General features: G+C 43.8%; 1 pseudogene; it reads left to right on the top strand.

The window, feature by feature from the left end:
* The first annotated feature begins 1964 nt into the window (after window positions 1-1964).
* LOC110693925 overlaps window positions 1965-13723 on the top strand; it is a 24457-nt pseudogene continuing 12698 nt past the window's right edge.

The following is a 13723-nucleotide window of genomic DNA, read 5'->3' as shown; positions in this document are numbered from 1 at the left end:
AGATATATGCAACCATTAAATTAACATTAAATTAAATTAACGTTAAATTAAATTAAATTAACGTTAAATTAAATTAACATTTATTACACCGATTTACTCATAAATTGTTGATAAATTTCCAACTTAATACTTCATCCGTTCTATTAATATTGTAACAACTGGACTTTATATATTATTCATCATACTTGTTTGACCACATATTATGATTTATACGTAAAGTAGAATATAGTCATGAGGGGTCTTGTTAGATTCATCTCGTAAAATACTTTCACAATATCAACTTTTTATAATTTTTACTCTTATATAATTATAGATATTTAGCATATAAAACTTGTTTTAAGATGCGTAATTTTATCCTTGTTACAATATTCGTAACACAGAAAAAGTACTGAAAAAGGAAGTATATTAAATGCTTACTTACTTTTTATTTAAATAAAACTATGACCATCTTTACTTACTTTTTTTTGTTAAGATAACATGTAATACGATGTGATAGAATATCATTATATATACAAAGTACATATTAAAGGTAAAAATAGTGTAAAAATCACTGTAAATTCATGCAGGGCCGTCTAAAATATTTTGAGGGCCCTTTCTAAATCTTCTAATTTTTGAAATTAGGCCCTAACAAAACAAGAGCGATTCTATTAAAAAAAATTATTCAAAACATTACCATACTGTAATGCGGAGTACAATATACAAGGGTCAACAAAAACTCAAACTAATCCAATCGACAATTGTTTAAATTTCAAATAATTAAATCCCATAACAATAACTCAAAATTGCAATAATTAGCTCTTATAAAATCTGCAATTACATTTTATTTTTTAGAAAACCTTTGTATGCATACGGAGTACTAATTTCATTGTTTGTGAAAAAGTTGCACTAATTTGCAGATTGTAATTCATAGCAATGATCAATCCTCAAGCGAGAAATAAAGATACTTTATGATCTTAATATATTTCTGTACTTAATAAAATCCCTCGTCTAGGGTTTAATTTCGTGGTCCTTGCTCTAGGGTTCCATGGTTCCGAGTGTTTTTGTTCCAATCTTAATATATTTCTTACTTACCTAAAAAAAAAAAAAAAAAAGGATACTTTATGAATCTTATTTTTTTACTCTTCGACTTAAATTTGTCAATTCGGGTACTGATTTCATTGTGTTTGAAAAACATTGCATAATTGTTGTGATTCAGAGAGATGAAGGTAAGAGTGTTTAATTGAAAAATTGAAAATTTTGGGTGAATCAAGAAAATAATTGACAGAGGAGGATGAAAGGTTTTACCACTTCATGGGAAATGCAAAGACCATGAAGTAATTGCATTTACAGAATACATGAATCTAGAAAGGCCCTGAATTCATGCATCCATATTAGTAAACGAAATGAGTATTATAAAAATCATATGTGAAAAATGAAAATCCAACATCATTTTTCATACGTCTTTCATTCTTTTTTTGACTTGTAACACTTTAATTTATTTATTATTCATATACTCTACTTTGATAAGTTTGATAATTCTATAATTAAGGATAAATATAATCATGTGGAATATTGTTAGGTAATATCAATATGTTGTCATTTTTAATTACTACTGGTAACTAAAGATTTTTTTGGTTGAAACAATGCATGTCAAATGTGAAATGAGATGTATAACATATTAAAAAAAAAAAAAAAGAAAAAAAAAGGAAAATATTGTTTGTATTTTAAATGTCAATAAAAACAATAGGATTATAGTAGATAAAATGATGAATGAACAATATAATAAAAGTCCAAGTGTAGCAACTAACACAAAACAAGAGTAGATTTTATGTAGTTTTGCATTGATGCAGTGAAAGGGCAGAAGAATGCTAGGGGATTTGTGGACAATGTTTTGTTGGCAAGACTGTGGAAAAAATAGTGCAGAGGATAAAGGGGGCATTAGTGAAAAGGGGGCACCCGCCAAAGTTACTCCATTTGCCAAAGCTGGGTTCTTCAATAAGATGCTATTTTGTTGGTTGAACCCTTTGATGAAATCAGGTATGAAAAAGACTATGGAGGAAGAAGACGTACCCAAACTACGGGACATAGACAAAGCAAGACATTGTTACTCACAGTTTCTTGATCAGTTGAGTAAACAGAAAAAGTCCGATTTGCTATCAGAATCCTCAATCTTGTGGACAATTGTTGGAGAGAGATTCTAGTTACAGGATTCTTTGCTTTCTTGAAGATACTTGCAATGTCATCTGGACCTCTGTTATTGAATTCCTTCATTGAGATTGGTCAGGGTAAAGAAGCTTTCAAGTATGAAAGGTATGTTCTAGCAGTTTCGCTTTTCCTATCGAAGATCTTAGAATCTTTTACACAGAGGCAATGGTTCTTCCGGAGCAGATTGATTGGTCTTCAAGTGAGGTCCATGCTTACTGCAGCAATTTATAAGAAGCATCTACGACTCTCAAATGTAGCTAAGAAGAATCACTCTGGTGGTGAGATAATGAATCACGTAACCGTGGATGCTTATAGGATTGGGGAGTTCCCCTTTTGGTTTCATCAAACTTGGACTACAAGCCTCCAGCTTTGTCTTGCATTAATTATTTTGATCCATTCAGTCAAACTCGCAACTGTTGCATCCTTAGTACTAATTGTATTAACTATGATTTGCAACGCACCTGTTGCGAAGTTACAACATAAGCACCAAAGCAAGTTGATGGTTGCTCAAGACAGGAGGCTGAAGGCATACTCAGAGGCTTTAATGAACATGAAGGTTCTAAAGTTATATGCTTGGGAGAATCACTTTAAGAATGCAATCAAGACCTTAAGAAAAGAGGAGTCCAAACGCTTATCATCTGTGCAATTGCAAAAGTCATACAACTACTTTCTCTTTTGGATGTCTCCTGTTTTGGTCTCTGCTGCTACATTTTGGGCATGTTATTTACTCCAAATCCCTCTACATGCCAATAATGTTTTCACATTTCTTGCAACATTGCGACTAGTGCAAGAGCCAATCAGAGTTATCCCTGATGTCATTGCTGTAATAATAGATGCAAAAGTTGGATTTGCAAGAATTGTGAAGTTTCTTGCAGCGCCAGAGCTCCAAACTGAAAATGTTAGAAAAATGAGCAATATGGCCACTATAAATCATGCCATTATGATAAGATCAGCAAATATTTCATGGGAAATGGATACATCAAAGCCAACATTGAAAAACATAGATCTAGATATTCCTCCTGGTAAAAAAATAGCTATATGTGGAGAAGTTGGCTCTGGAAAATCGACATTACTAGCAACAATTCTCGGAGAAGTAGCATGCATGGATGGAACAGTAAGCTTCTTATGCAACTTTCATACTGATGAGTTAGCTAACTAGGATCAGACTCTATAAATAGCTATATAATTGTTATATTTTAAATCTGTTTTTCTCTTATAGGTAGAGGTTTCTGGGAGTATTGCTTATGATTCCCAGACAGCTTGGATTCAATCAGGGACAATACGCGAAAACATTCTGTTTGGATCTTCCATGGATGACCTCAGGTATAAAGAAACTCTACATAGGTGTTCATTGGGGAAAGACCTTGAGCTTCTTCCTTATGGTGATATGACTGAAATCGGAGAAAGAGGAGTTAATCTAAGCGGTGGGCAGAAGCAACGGATTCAACTTGCTCGGGCATTATACAAAAATGCGGACATTTACCTTTTGGACGATCCATTTAGTGCTGTTGATGCAAAAACTGCAACTAGCCTCTTTAATGTATTTCTCACACCTCAAGTCCTCAAACATGGATAACTTTTTCAACCTAACTAAACTCTTTATGTTGTGGCAGGAATATGTTATGGAAGCTCTTTCCGAAAAGACCGTCTTGCTTGTGACTCACCAAGTTGATTTTCTTCCAGCATTTCATTGTTGTTTGGTGAGTGTATCTTTGCAAAGCTTGAGACCTTTTTTTCTCCATATGTATGCTACAAGATGCAAGAATCATTATTAAGCTAAGCGATGTACTGATTTAATCAAAACTAATTAACCATGTTACATCCTTCTAAGCTACTATGATTACTTTTCATCTTTTAAGGACTACATGATGCGTCATCTAGTTCATAACCAAACCATCTTACGCATCTCTGTATAAAAATGTTATCCAGTTCATAACCTAATTAGCATACTTATTGTCTAGAAGATTCACACAAAAACCTATCACTTAGCTTAGTAAATGTCATAATATCATAAATACCTTAAATGATTCAAAGCAAAACAACTGTTCAGTCATCTAACATTCTTAATGATTTTCATCAATACAGAGGTTTTTACATTAATCAACACTAAGTCACTACTACCCTAAACATTAATTACCTCTTAATAATGAATTAATGAGGCAATTGGCACATACCTAGCTTTTTTGCTTTGAGGTAGGGAATCAAAGGTGTTAACAGGCCATAAAATAATTAAGGAAAGTTTTAGTAATTAATTGGCGTTAATCATCTCCCCCACACGCGTACACACATAGACACACACATTACTTTGCTTGCTACACCATCTTTGTTAAGGTTAGTTTGTCTTCAAATTTTATGAATAAAATCCTTACAATCATCAATGAAACGACATCTTTTTGCAGTTGATGTCAGATGGAAAAATCCTTCAGTCAGGCTCTTATCATAAGTTATTAGCTTCAAGTCAGGAGTTTTCAGATCTTGTAAATGCACACAAAGAGACTGCAAATACCAAGACAACGGGTGAAGCTAGCACATCTAATAGACAAAATGTTTCTAGTACAGAAATTCAGATAGCTAATGTGGAGAACGAAAATCAAGCGAATAGGGACCAATTGATTAAACAAGAAGAAAAAGAAGTAGGAGACACTGGCCTTAAGCCATATTTGATGTTTCGGATGAAAACAATCGAATCTCGGAAGATCCTTTTATCTTGAGGGAACTTGGTCTCGGTCCGAACGACGCAGGAGCCGAGGGTTTCCTGCACAACAAATACACGTAAACTAGCCTCGGGGGGGACGCCGAGGAAGGCCCCTCCGATGCTTAAGTCAGTATATTAGAGAGAGAAAGCTGTGCAAGAGTTTAGTTGCTTGAGGCTTTATTGTCTTACCAAGAATTGACCAAATTGTTGGCTTTTATACCTTGGCTAATGAAGGAGGCGGATTGGGCCCGGAAGTCAGTTGGGCTGGGCCAAGCTGATTGGGCCGTTGACTGACCTTGACATGGCTTTGAGGATGTTGATTTTTGACTTTAGCACATTTGGAGAGTTGAACCTTAACCTTGGGCTTTTAATTGGATCATTCAGTGACCAGGCCCAATTGGACTAAATTGGACCCAAACAACTTGCCCCCCAGACCCGATTTGGAAGGATGACGGGTCGGGTTTGATTTAATCAGAAAAGGAGGGAAGTGAATGATTTGTTAATCCAAAAATGTGAATTTAAACCGTAATTAACCCATGATTAATGAGATAACAACAGTTAATGTGGATAATTGCGGAAGTTGGACGGGTAGTGGGCGATTTAACTGCAAGGTCGTGTGTTTAACGGTTACTTAGTGGGGTGCTTGAGAGAAATTGAAACGCAGACTCCTTGAGTTCCCATTTCTGGAGATATAAATAGAGGCGCGTCTTCTCTCCCCACTCATTCGTCAACACAAACCCAGAATTCTCAAGAACGCTCAAGAGCCCGCATCAAAACTTCGCAAATTCCCCGAGCATTAAGCTTAGAAGCTGAGACTTGTCACTACCAATTCGTAAATCGACGGCTTTTGCTTCAGATCAAGGTAAATTCCTTTGATTTTATTTCATTTTTCTTCGACTTTGCACTCTTTCCCCTTTTTCGACTTTTTCCTTCGAAATTCGTCAATGGTGAGGGGAGTTAGAGGTGGAGCCCGTGCTCCAAGAAGAGCAAGGCTAATCCCCGATCCCAGGGACAGGATTGGGACCTGGAATGGACGAAGGACAGAGTCTGACCCTGCTGAAGGGGTTAGGGCGACTCCCATTTCTTCGGCTCCTCCTCAGAGGGCTGAGGGGGTGAGCGCTTCAGGACGGGATGATGAAGTTCCCGCTGTCCTTTGGGATATCCTCCCAGGGTTTTCAGAGTGGGAGGATGCCGAAGTAGCTTCGGCCATGATAAAGAACCGCCCCTACTCATGGTGGGTGGAGAATGCTGATCAGTACCGGTTTGCCGAGCAAATTGAGTTGCATTACGGCATCCTTGAAGCCGATGGGTATTGGTGCCGAATGCCCACGGCCTCCGATAGAATCCACCGTCCACCCCCGGGGTATGTGGGGGTGTACACAAGACAACTCCAGTACGGGCTGAGGTTCCCTTTGGACGTATTCGTCCGAGACTTGCTGATCCATTACAACATTTCCCTGTGCCAGCTGACCCCCACCAGCATCCGAAGGGTAATGACGTACTTATGGGTCTGCAAATTCTTCAGGTACGTGCCGAACCTGCATTGCTTCAAAAGGCTCCATCGGCTAGTGCCAAACATTCAAAGTGGGCACGGATGCCATGGCTCTGGGTGGTATCGGATTGAGTCTCGGCCCCCGTTCCTAACCATGTGGCCGAACGACTCTTCAGACAAGGACTGGAGAGGTCAATGGATTTGGGTTAGGGCACCCACGGAGCCGAGCCACCCTTACGTTTTCAGCGCTCCCCGGTATCTTGCCGAGCCGGATCCTGATATGGGAAGTTTAGGTCCTCCCGAAGATAGCGGGCCAGACCCGAACCTTAATCAGCAGAACATCTTCGGCAAGCTGCCGAACCGGGGAGGCAGCGGCCGAATGCAGCATATCCCGGAGACTTGGCTCCCCGATACGCACTATGTTTTCCAAGAGAATATGCTGGCAGCTGTCGGCCTCAGCCGAAAGTTTAGGGATGGTAATCTTCTTCGGCTGGGGCCGAGGCCTTTTAATTATCTCTTTTCTTCTTTCATTTTGCTTTCTTGTGATGTGCCGAACTAACTGAATTGACTTCTCCCCTTTTCTTTTTCAGAACGGGACGAGACCAACGTCGGCATTGATTACGCTCGCCTTGGCGTCAACCGAGAACGAGTCGTAACTGATCGGGCTCCCCCTATCACTGAACCAAGGCGCCGAGAGGTTCACCTAGACTCTTCCCACTTCCAAATTGAGGCTGTTGCTCTGTATCAGAGGCAGAAGCCTTGGTGGAAGAAGAGAGATCCCTTGTTTCAGCTGCTGGAAGAAGAAGCTGAAGCTGCCCGTACAGCCGAAGAGGTTGCACGGGTTATTGAAGCTTGTGAAGGTGGAGAAGGGTCCTCCAGAGTTGCTGAAGAAGCTGCGGCTAGGGCAGCTGAAGAAGACGAGGCTTTGCTGAAGACCTCGGTGAGCCTTTAGACTTAACTTTGTCTTTCTTCTTTTTTTTTTTTTTTTTTTTTTTACTCACATTCTTCCCCCTGCCTGCCCTTTACAGTCTGAAGAGAGCAGCAGACACAGGGAAGGGAAAGCCCCTGTTCGTCCCGAAGACCAAGTACAAGAAGAGTCTTCAGACTCGGGTATGGACGAGCAGCCGCTTCAGAAGAGGCGCCGAAGAATGGCCATCATCGGCCCGCATGACTTTCAGCGGAGGCCGATGACCATCGGCGTTGAAATAAGGGAACCCGAGGAAGGCAATGGATCGCCGAGGGTTCCCCGGCCACCGCCTCAATCACCCCCAAGGGCCTCTCCGCCACCCCCGAGATGGAGGTGGATCAGAGAACTCCCAAACCTAAGGGAGAGGTTCTGGAAGAAGCTCGAGAGAGTGCCGCCGAGGACAAGGATGGAGACGCCGTGATGCCCAGTGCTGAGGGTTTCACGGCGGACATTGCCAGAGAGGTTGGGGCCTTCGTCCTCACACCTGAAGAAGAAGAGGTCACAATAATTGACTCTTCTGAGAAGGAGGAGGACGTTGAGCCACCCAAAGCTAAAGAGGCTCCATCGTCATCCTTCCCTTCCTTCCAGACGCTGCAGTCTGGAGAAATGGGTTTCTCGGCCCCCCGAATTCCAGTCCCAGACCACATCTGGGACCTCATATGGGGTCAGAACCGAGAAGGTGCTGCAGCCTACTTCGGCGATTTTGCTGGCCTGTCCGAAGTAGATAGGGCAAGGATTTGGTCGCTGAAGGCCACTGCTGGGATGGGCGAATCCAGCAGATCAGTTCCTGACCCTGCCAGGTCCAACCAACTGCTGATGATGCAGGTAATTCTCCTTGCCTTGATTTCTTTCTGAACTCAACCTTTCAGCTATTATTTTTTACTTTTTTAACTTGTGCCCCTGTTTTCAGTTCGTGCACAATCAGACTCTCACTGTAGAGCTGATAGATTCCCTACAAGATAGGGTGGACGCTGCCGAGCACGATCAAAGGGTAGCCGAGGAAGAGCTAAAGCTTGCTAAGCTGAAGCAGGCAGCAGCTGAAGAGAAGCAGCAGAAGGCTGAGGAGTACGAGAAAAAGGCTGCTGAAGCCCTCCAGACCTTCTGCGACGCTATGGAGAAGGAAGTTTTTCCCCCACTGATGGAAGGGGAAAAATTCCTCCAAGAGCACCTGGGGGTGGACATCTCCAAGTTCAAGGCTGCTATCGAGAGCCGAATCCAAGAAGGAGCTGCTGCACAGGCTGAAGTGCAGCATCAGCTAGAATCTCTTGAAGCCAGCAGAATGGCTGCTGAAGAGATGCTCCAAGCTAGGGATGTCCAACTCTCAAGGGCTGCTGCTGCTGCTGAAGCTCAAAGAGCTAAGCTACAAGAGGCTGAGGATCAGCTCACTGCCAAGAAGGAAGAAATGGTCCAAGTTCAGGCCGAGGCTTCCCGGGTTCAGCAAGAGTTTACCGAGCTGAAAGGCTCCTCCTCCAAGCTCGTCGATGAGCTGAAGAGATCCGAGGAAGACTTGGAGGAGACGAAGAAGAAGTTGGCCGATGCTGAGGCTCTACTCAAAGTCCGTATCTATACCCAAGAAGAGTATGAAATGGGTTTTAGAAACGGGTTCAGAGTGTGCCGAAGGGTCTGCCTTCATGCTGAGCCGAAGCTGGACTGGTCCAAATGTGCTGAATGGGTCCAAGATCCCGAAGACCCTCACATGAAGTATGCCACTCCAATCGAAGCTGAAATCCTTAAGGCTGAGGAAGCCGAGGAAGAAGCTGAGAGGATGGAGTTGGAGGCTGAGCAGAGGGAAAGGGAGGCTCGGCAGAGTGCAAAGCCTGCTTCTTCTGCTGCTGGAGCTGAGACCACCATTGGGCCCAATGAAGCTGATCAGTCTGATCCTCAGGCTGAAGCATAGGAACTCGGGCAGTCGTCTTCAGAATCTTGCGGTTCATCATGCGCTCAACTTTAGACTTGCCGCTTTCTGAATTTTTGCCTTTTGTTTTTTTTGCTTCAGCTTGCCTTATCGTACAACAGCTTATTATATTTTTATTTTGCCTGTACGTATTTCGGCAGCTGTTACTTTCCGCTTGTGGGCGGCTGCCGACTATTTTTGTAATTCAACATTTTTATTTCAAAGAAGTTCACTTTCTCAGCTTTCTTGTGTATTTTTTTTCTTCGCTTTACCAGTCTTCGCACTTTACTGCTTTCTTTGAATGATCTTTCAAATATTTGCTAAGTGCAGAACTTCGGCTAGCGAGAATCATTTCTGCTGAGACTTCTTTTTGCCGTTTGTACTCGGATGTTTTCAACTTGTGAAAAAACTGACATAAGTATCAAACTTCGGCTGAGCTGAAGGGTATTAGATCAGTTGTGCCATTTCTCTATTTCCCTCTGCCCCCCCAGAAATCTGAAGATGAGGTCTTCTGAATTCTGGAATGGCTGATAATTTTTCTCGGCTAAGCCGAGGATCTTTGAACACTTTGCTTTATTTTCTACATCTGTTTTTAAAGTACTGATTTCCCACCTGAGAGTTTTCACTCTAGAGATGGTACTCTTGTGACACTTTCTTCAATTCATCCAAGGGAACAACTATCCGAAACACCATGCCGGGGCAGCAGTTTATCTGAAGTACGAGGCATCATCATGCAATACTTCAGAGTTGCAACTACCACCCGGAACTGATTCATCCGAAGTACAAGGCATCACTATGCAATACTTCGGGGCTTTATCAGTTCCTATTTTTTAGGCTATGTTTCGGATAAGTCTATGGCCTTTTTGCCCAAAGGAACAGATTCTCCGAAGTACAAGGCATCACTATGCAATACTTCGGGCTTGTATCTTTTTTTGGCAGGTTTTACGGCTTGCCGAGGTACAAGGCATCATTATGCAATACCCCGGACAGCGCCGAATGAAACCTTGAATTTTTGAAAAACCGTAGAAAGCATAAAGACTTAAAGAATACACGCAATCTGAATGAATACTGGCTCGATGGCCTTTTTATAAACAAAATCAGTGTACTTACATAGATTGTACTATCCGAAGGATTTACACATAGTATTTTTTGAGCACATCGGCATTCCAATGGTTTTTCAGCTCGGTGCCATCCATTTGTTTGAGTCTGAAGGTACCGGGCTGAAGCTCTTGATAAATTTCATAAGGTCCCTCCCAAGATGCTGAGAGTTTGCCATGAATGCGACTTTTTTGAACAGCTGCAGCATTGCTCAAAACTAAATCCCCAACTCTGAGAGGTCGTTGATAGACTCTTCGGTTGTAGGACTTGCTCATTCTGAGCTTGTGTGCAGCCATCCTTTCTCGGGCTAGATCTCTAATCTCGTCAAGGAAGTCGAGGGACTCTTTCATGAGCTGCTCATTTTCCTCGGCTGAGAAGAGATTCACTCGTAGGCTTTCTGAGCCCACTTCCACTGGAAGCACTGCTTCGGATCCATACACCAGCTGAAAAGGTGAATGCCCCGTTGCCTCCTTCTCGGTTGTCCGGAGTGACCAGAGGGTTCCCGGAAGTTCCTCTACCCACTTGGACTTTTGATCCTCTACTCTTTTTCTGAGAGCGTTAAGGATCTGTTTATTTGCGGCTTCGGCTTGGCCATTGCTCTGAGGGTGGCAAACCGCGGAGTAAGCCAATTTTATCCCGAATTGATCAGTGTATCGGCGCAAGGGCAGGTTGTCAAACTGTCTGCCGTGGTCGAACACAAAAACTTTTGGGATGCCGAACCGAGTTATTATGTTCTGCCAGATGAACTGTCTGACAGTTTGCTCAGATATGCTTGAAGCAGCTTCCGCTTCAATCCATTTGCTGAAATAGTCGATTCCGACTATCAGCCACTTTCTTTTGTATGGGGCCTCGGGAAAGGGTCCCAGAATATCCAACCCCCATTGTGCAAATGGAAGAGGATTAAGAATTGGCTGGAGATCTAGGCATGGCCGATGGATTACCGGTGCAAATTTTTGGCATTTCTCGCATTTTCTGACCATGTTCTTTGCATCCGAGATCATTGTAGGCCAAAAATACCCTGCCCTGAGAGCTTTGTGGGCTAAGGTTCTCCCTCCTATGTGGTTTCCGCAGATGCCGAGGTGAATCTCTCGGAGAATATAGTCGGCATCCGTTGGACCCACGCATTTCAACAATGGAGCGGAGAAGGATTTTCTGAGGAGTTGGCCGCCGAAGACGAGGAATCGTGAACTGATCCGCTTTATCTTGGAGGCCGAATTCCTATCCTCGGGGAGCTCGTCCCTGAGTTTATAAGCCAGGATGTCATCCATCCAGCTCGGCTCGAGTGCAGCGCAGCAGATTGATATTGCTTCGGCTACACTCTTTTCTCGGCGCACCTCCACATAGACAGAACGGCTTAACTCAGTCAGAGTTGAGCTTGCAAGTTTGGAGAGTGCGTCCGCTTGAGCATTTTGACCCCTTGGGATCAGCTCTACTTCGAAAGATCTCAGCTTCGCAATTGTCGATTTGATCCTTGTGAGGTAAGCTGCCATTGAAGGCTCTTTAGCCTCATACTCCCCCCGGATCTGATTGGCGACCAGCTGAGAATCTGTCTTGAGGTAGACATGCTCGGCTTCCAACGATATGCACAGGTCTAAGCCAGCAATGGCTGCTTCATATTCGGCCTCGTTGTTAGAGGCTTTGAATGAAAATTTTAGTGCATACTCGAAGGTTTTGCCTTCGGGAGAGGTAATGACGACCCCTGCCCCCGAACCGTTCACGGTGGAGGACCCATCCGTGAAGACGGTCCAGATTTTCCTCCTTGCATCCAGAGTCTCCTGATAGGAGCACTCGGCCAAGAAGTCTGCCAAGGCTTGCGCCTTGATGGCTGTTCTCGGCTGATAACCGATACTGAACTCGGTGAGCTCGAAAGCCCACTTTGCTAGTCTACCGGATTTTTCAACCTTGCCGAGGACTTTCTCTAACGGCTGATCAGTTAGAACCGCTATTTGATGAGAATCAAAATAGGGTCGCAACTTCCGAGCAGCCACCACCACTGCATAAGCCACTTTTTCTAACAATGGTTAGCGCGTCTCGGCATCCGTCAGGGTGTGGCTGACGAAATAGATCGGCTGTTGAACTTTTTCTTCTTCCCTTAGCAGCACCGCGCTTACCGTGGCTGGACTGACCGCCACGTATAAGTATAGGATGTCTCCTACGACTGGCCTTGCCAGTGTTGGGAGTTGAGCCAGGTGTTCACGGAGCTGCTGAAAGGCTGACTTTTGTTCGTCTCCCCATTCAATGCCTTTTGAATTTTGGAGCTTCAGCGCCTTGAAGAAAGGGAGCCCTTTGTCTGAGGCTCGTGAGATGAACCTGGACAAGGCAGCCATTCTCCCGCTAGACGCTGAATATCCCTTTTTGTCTTCGGCTCGGGGAGGTCTAAAGCAGCTTGTACTTTGGCGGGGTTTTGCATCAATCCCCTCTTGCTGACCATGAAGCCGAGGAACTTGCCTGACTTCACGCCGAAGACACATTTCTTCGGATTCAGCTTCATTTTGTATTTTCTGAGGGTGGCGAAGGTTTCGGCTAGGTCCGTGACATGATCTTTTTCTTTTATGCTTTTGACGATTGAGTCGTCAACATAAACCTCCATGTTTCGGCCTTTTTGCTCGGCGAAAACCTGATCAACCAACCTCTGATATGTTTGCCCCCGCATTTTTTCAATCCGAAGGGCATCAATTCTGTAATTGTACAACCCGGAACTTGTTATGAACGCTGTTTTAGCTCGGTCCTCGGGGTGCATGAAGATCTGATGGTAATCCCGAGAATGCGTCCATGAAACTGAGCAGAGCATGCCCGCTTGTCGAGTCGACCAGTTGGTCGATCCTCGGCAGCGGATAGGAGTCCTTGGACATGCCCTATTCAGGTCCGTGAAGTCAACGCACATCCTCCAGTTTACCATTTGCCTTCTGAACCATTACAACATTGGCCAGCCACTCCGGATACTGACAGGGTTCAATGAACCAGCATCTAGGAGCTTATCGACCTCAGCTGCGATGTTCTGGTTCTTTTCGGCGGAGTAGTTCCGCTTTTTCTGCTTAATGGGTCGACTGGAGGGTCGACATTAAGCCTATGGGAGACGAAGTCCGGATCAATCCCGGGCATTTCTGCGGCTGAGAAGGCGAACACGTCTCCACTGGCCCGTAGGAGTTGGACGAGTGCCGCACGGGTGTTTTGGCTCCAGTGACGACCCGATGCTAACACATCTGTTCGGATCTCCTACGGTCAGTTCTATTGACTCGGTCAGGTCATCCGTCTCCATGCTCTTAGAGTTGGATTCCTCGAATTCCGGCCTGCTATCAATATTAGCAGACTTTCCTGACCGCGGCTGGCCATCAGAGTCGTTCGGCTCTGAGGCGGAGTCAGCCTTTTGGCCCCCATCAGATTTCTCGTTGT

The sequence above is a fragment of the Chenopodium quinoa genome, unplaced genomic scaffold, assembly GCF_001683475.1.
Source record: "Chenopodium quinoa cultivar QQ74 unplaced genomic scaffold, ASM168347v1, whole genome shotgun sequence".
Classification (NCBI taxonomy): Eukaryota; Viridiplantae; Streptophyta; class Magnoliopsida; order Caryophyllales; family Amaranthaceae; genus Chenopodium; species Chenopodium quinoa.
This window is presented reverse-complemented; position numbering and strand designations above follow the sequence as displayed.